Here is a 6,154-nt window from a genome sequence, read left to right as displayed (position 1 = left end):
TGTACGGGGGTTGGGCTGGATATTTTAAAGCAAGAGTCAGTGGGGACTGGTTTGTTTTTAGAACCAATCTCACATGCTATTTTAGGACCTGGAGTTTTTGGCACTTCTATAGCAGCTTTATTTCTCGACTCCTTTAGGTTGCCTCTTTTCTATTGACAGAAAAACTCACTACAGAATAAGGATACTTCATTTGTTTAATTTGCAAAACTTGGGCAAGGCTATCTTTATTTTGTTTATCAAATCTAAATTTACTGTAACAGATCTAGCAAATTGTCTCCTAAATAATGCACATTTATTAATTGTCAAAATCCAAAAGGAAAAAACACATGAAAAGTTAAATGTACACATATTTACTTTCAGAACAGTTGACTAAGTAGTTTAGCTTAGCTTAGCAAAACGAATAAAAATAGGGAACAGCATTATACAGATTATTTGCTTGTAACTGAAAAGAAACTAAGTTAGGCAACCTGTTTCTTTTATTTGGCTCTCACAAGAAACTGAATACACATAGACTATTTATCAAACTGTCAAACTATTCAGTTCATACCAAAAAAAATTGTATTGCTTAATTTTCTAAAAGGCAACCAAGTGAAAGAAACACAAGTATTAAGGGACACAGTGGTCATGCATAAGAAAACTGGCCAAAATTCCTTCACTTGACATTTTCCAGACTAGAAAAGATGTCCAAAAATCTGTCAGTCACCAACAAAATGTAACAATGAGCCTCTTAATTAGGGCCCAGTGTAACAGTCAAGAAAAAGTAGCCAATTTACCACCTGTGCAGTTTAGCTGCGTTCCCATGGACTTCTGCAACATAGCACATGCAATGTTTTAGCTTTTATTTAAGAAATAAATTTCTTTACTTTGCTGTTAGACTTTTTTCTGACGAGCTGACCTTGGAATACGATTTTAAGAATGTTCCTATAGACTGTAAAAAAAAAAAAAAGAAATTAAAAAAAAGAAGAAACAAAACAAAACAAACCCTAAGGAGTTTCCTTTCGGCTAAACCAAGTTTCCAGACCACAAACAGTTTGGTGGTTTAGTCTGACAAATGTTCTGGTAAAAGAAAGACACAGTGCTGCTTTTGGACAGAGATTCATTAGAAATACAGGAGAGGTATGTTTTTTTTCTCCCATCTCCTGCTTTCCCATAAAAATGAACACACACACACACACACACGCACACACAGATATACACACGTAATTGAGATGACATCACTGCAGTAGTATGGACGACTTCCAACCTCGCTCACTCATTCAAATTTCAGGGTCTGTTAAGAAAATCCCATTATTTCTATAAGAATATGAGCTGCAGCTGTTTCATAAAAGATATCATCAGCCATAAGTTGGCTGGCTCAGTTGAAACAAATGGGTTTCTATTGAGAAACGTGTCCTACTGCACAACAAGGCTTTGTGTCTCTGCCCACAGTGCTGTAACATGGGGCAGCGACTGCACTTTTCCTGCTTGATCTCATGCCAAACAAAGAGCGGGCTCCTTTTTTGTCATGACCTCATGCTCATATACTTAACCAACCTCTGAACAGATCCAGCACCTCATTCCAGCACGTAATTTTCTTTTTTTTACTTTCATAAAATGAATTCTTCATCTATCAATAAAACAGTGGTGGAAGACTTTTCGGCTTTTAACTTATACAAAGTCTCCTGTTCAAAATCCCATTTAAGTAACAGTGTATGTATAATATGTGTTATATTATATATGCATAAGCAGAAAAATAAGCTATGAGTAAAAGTGTACACTAGTAAGTTGTGTGAGGAGTGTTGTAGTTTGAAAAATGTCCTGTACTTCAAGAGGAATACTGGAGTTTTCCCAGAAAAATGTACTTTAAGGCTCAAAAATATTGATTCTTCAGGAATACTGGCACCAGAGAGTGTTGTATATGCTATCTTAATGATCTCTTAATGAGTATGAAAAATGTATTGTTGGGACTATTTAACTGCCCTTCATACTTTTAGGCAGTTTAATATATAATTTTACCAGCTTAAAAGCCATCTTTAAGTAACCAATAATAGACCTACAGCTATCACATGCAAAGTAGTTTAAACTTAAATATTAAGTAAAACACAATATCTCAAGTGTGTTTCAGTGCAACTCTTTAATGTACTAGTTCAGTGTGTGCAAGCTGCATTTTACTCCATCAAGGTGGAGCTAGTTTTCACAGCTTCACTCACAATTATTTACATATAGATAGTTCAGTCCATAGGTTCCCTTAGAGTCCCTTTAGAGTAAAGTAAATGAGGTGGTTATGCAAATTCAGTATAAATTCTAGTTTTGTAGTTAGAAATGGAACAATTAAAAGTGACAGCTGTCCCAAAATTGGAGGTGGGAGGGAGGGATGGATGGATGGATGGGTGGATGGATGAAAAAAAGACATTGCCTTCTGTGTGCAATAGTTGTTTACAAAACTTTGTGTCATATATTTTCAATAAAACCTTCAAAGGAGTTCAGTGGGGAAATCATTTATTTGTAGAACTTCTAATAATCAGTGATGTCATTTTTTTAAAGTGACTTTAGCTGTAAAAAGCACGATATGTCTCTGTGAAATAATGTGGAACTGAAGTATGAAGAGACACAAGGAAATTGGAAAATAGGAAATACACAACTCTTTGCCGCTCCAGGTCACAACAGATCCCAGGGAAAAAAGCAGAAAGAAAACCCATAATTCATTCTCCTTTGCCACATAAAATCATTACAGATGAACAGTAACTCACAGCATCCAGTTTGAGATACATTTCTAGCATATTTGCTGCCTCTGGGACTCATTTTGACAGAAGCATTCCCCTCTGGACTGTCTGTCAGTCCTGGTGGCTTGTTAAATCGGGTCATGTTTCTGTTCTAAGGTTAAGATCACACAAATGATTGAAAGGGTGTGTGTTGGATGGATCTGCCACAGGCCAGTTCTTCCAGACTGCATCACTTACTGCCAGTTGTCCTGGATCCAACCTTTCTGCCAATTATTTTTCAAACCATTCAGGCCCCCCGAGGTCTTACAGAGACCTCTTGTAAATAGAAAATTTGCATGAAATTTGGCTTACTTATGTGCCAAGCAGCTATGCCATGAGGAGTATTTTATTTCACTCACAAAACTTTGAGAAGGAAAATAAATTAAGGACATATTTAAACAAGCCAAAAATGTTTCAATGAAGTAAAAGATGGACCGTTTTTATTGTGCACTTTAATGGATGCGTAATGAAATTATGGCTCATAGTTAAGACCATAAAAAGAGGTGTCAAGGTGATGTATAATTAAACATTTTAGGTATTTTTCAAACTTCAAAGTGCAGGCAGACACTGAGTTTTCTGTATAGCGGTCTATGAAGAACAGACCTAGTGAAACAACGGTGTGTGTATGTGGGGATGGGGGGCGGGATGCAAGGCAGGCTGGTTATAGATCAATCAGAGCCGGGTTGCGTTTTTTAATGTTTAAAATGGATAATAAGAACGGACAGATCCAGACAGTTTCATATAAAGTCAAAGAAGAGGGACTAATGCGTTACTTTCTTACATGTATCAAGTGTTTCTTAACAGCCCTTCTGTGAACACTGTTCAGGTCGCTGGATTGTTGATTTGAATGGTGAGATATACAGATGTGTGCATGATTTAGGTTTGATCCGTGTTAATGTAACTTTACCCGAATTCCTTATTAATAAGACTCTGTATGCATGAGTTGTTTTAGAAGCATATTACAGACTGTGATGGATTACCTCTGCTCAGGGTCACAGACCTTTAAAAGGTTTTTAAATATAGAGTTTTTATCTCTTCGTCTATTTCGAATCCTAGACCTCAGAATGGACTTCCTTTTATATGAGTCGTGAACAAATATTTCTGTGCAATTATAGGAAAGGGATACAGAGTTTTAATGAGGTCAGACAAAAGCAAATACACATTTATAGGAAGGCTACTCATGCAGCACAGAGGAAAAGGGCTAAAGCTAATCAGGCTGAACGCTAGTTGGAAGCAGGATTTGAAATGAATTTTGCACTCTTGATGCAATAATTTGACATTTTGGGAAATCCACGTACTCAGTAATACATGCCAAGATTGACACCACTCTGCATTAAATGATGATGGAGTGATGGCGGCTACGTCATCAGGCGACACGTTAACTGATAATATTTTTTTAAATAGACTGGAAAGTGAGTCTGAAAGCTTTGAAACCTTTGTACCAAAAGGTAACAGAATCCATCTATTTCTTTCAAAGATTACAAAATAACAGATTACATCTGGTTTAATTCAGAGAAACCAGAATGTCAATGACATCATAGCTCATCTGGGTCACTATCCATCACAGTTCACAGGTTATTATGATGTGTGAAGTACAAAGAGAAAGTGATAGGTTTGTTGTCGCTGGCTGGCCGTATTGCACAAAGTGGACAGAGTAATGCCACTCAAATTGAAAATACTAAACGTGACCTTGACCTTGAGTAGAATGTTTGTGAAAACCCATTAGGTGATCACTGTATGCATGTTTCATTAAATTCTGACCATTACTCATTATTATCATGACCACTGGACGAGGATCAGTTGTGAATGTGAACAGACAGAATAACAGATGCCTCACCATGAGTATGAGCTCCTGCTGGATGTTCATGGGTTTAAAACATCATGTTCAGATGAAAAGCTGTGGTTCTGAAAGTGTTACACATTCCATTTCTTGGCCAAATGAATTACTTGAATATTTTAACTGGTATCTTACAGTTGTTGCCTCAGACGTTTTCTTCAGGTAAGTAGCAGACCTTGTAATTTTAATCCTTTCAGCATTTTTAAAACATCCCTACACGATTTACCTTGGGAATAGATTATTTCCCAACTTAAATGAAAAATTGTGAATTAATATTGGTTGGTTTCCACTATTGAGCCTGAAGCTGCGCATTGCTGTGGCCAAACCAAACAGCCCAGGAGCTACTGGGCTCAGGTGAACACATGGGGTTTCCTGACACAAACCCGGCTCCGCTGCATCCATCCACGACGTGCAGACAGAAAAACTGTCAAGTTGTTACCGATACAATAACACGGGATGAATCACCCCGGATTTTATTTTACTCCACAACACAGCAGCAGCAACAGAAATCCGAGGGGTAATTAATTTCCCTGCAGCTATATATGTTAACACTCTTATCCCACTGCAAATTGTGGTGCTGCCAAATCAAGCAAAGCAGAAGCAACTAAAAAGCCAGCGGAGCCTCGGCTGTCAGTGGCAGCAGGTCTGGTTTTGTTGAGAGCAGCAGTCATACAGCACATGTACAGCCATCTTTTATTGATGAGCTGTCCTCACATCAGTCCAGTTATTACAACAAATGAATAAACTCTTCTGAATTTACTTTCATATACAATGCGACCCATTTAAGACAAGTGTCTAGCTATGAGTTAAAGCATTACTGAATATAAGCTATAAGTCCCTCTAATGCATCTGCATTAGTCCACTTAAGTCACAGTGATAAAGATCGGTTTCTCTGTAATATAAATATCCTGCAATGTTTGAAAAACCCAGGAAGCTAATGTTAAAAGTGTTTCCTGAATCCTCAAAGATTCTGGGTTAAAAACCTGCCTGCTGCACAGTGATCGATTTTCAGCCTGTTTTCCAATCCCAACAAAGATGCTATCGAAGTCTAGCTGGACAGGACAAGATCAGACTCTGGACATGCATACTGTGCAGCTAGTGTTGGGGAAAAAAGCCAGGCTCTTAACATTACTATAGTTCTATTATGTGCAGGTCTCTGGGGTTAAAGAAAGATCGGGACTCTGAGGATAAGAGAGTAAGTACCAAAACCTTTCTCAGTAAATCTCACTGGGAAGTGCTTGTCATAATTCTACCATTTAAAATCCTTTTTCATTCTTCATCACCTTGTTTTCCCCTCAAATAGTATTAATCGGTGCTGGTTAAGATAACATGGAATAACAGAGCCTTTTATAATCATATAAATGCTTTAATAATTAAGGGGAAATTAGATTACAAGACCTAGACAGGCTCATTCTTATCCTTCCCTAAGGCTACTTCAGCTTGTAAGTAATCTCTGCCTATAGTGCTGATGGATCCCCAGCTCCTCCAGTTTGCATGGCGAAGTGTCCTCGATACTAAACCTGATATTTTGCTCCCGATTCAAGGTGCTTAGTTATAGAACAGGGGTGAGCAATCA

Source organism: Astatotilapia calliptera, chromosome 5 (assembly GCF_900246225.1).
Source record: "Astatotilapia calliptera chromosome 5, fAstCal1.2, whole genome shotgun sequence".
NCBI lineage: Eukaryota > Metazoa > Chordata > Actinopteri > Cichliformes > Cichlidae > Astatotilapia > Astatotilapia calliptera.
This window is presented reverse-complemented; position numbering follows the sequence as displayed.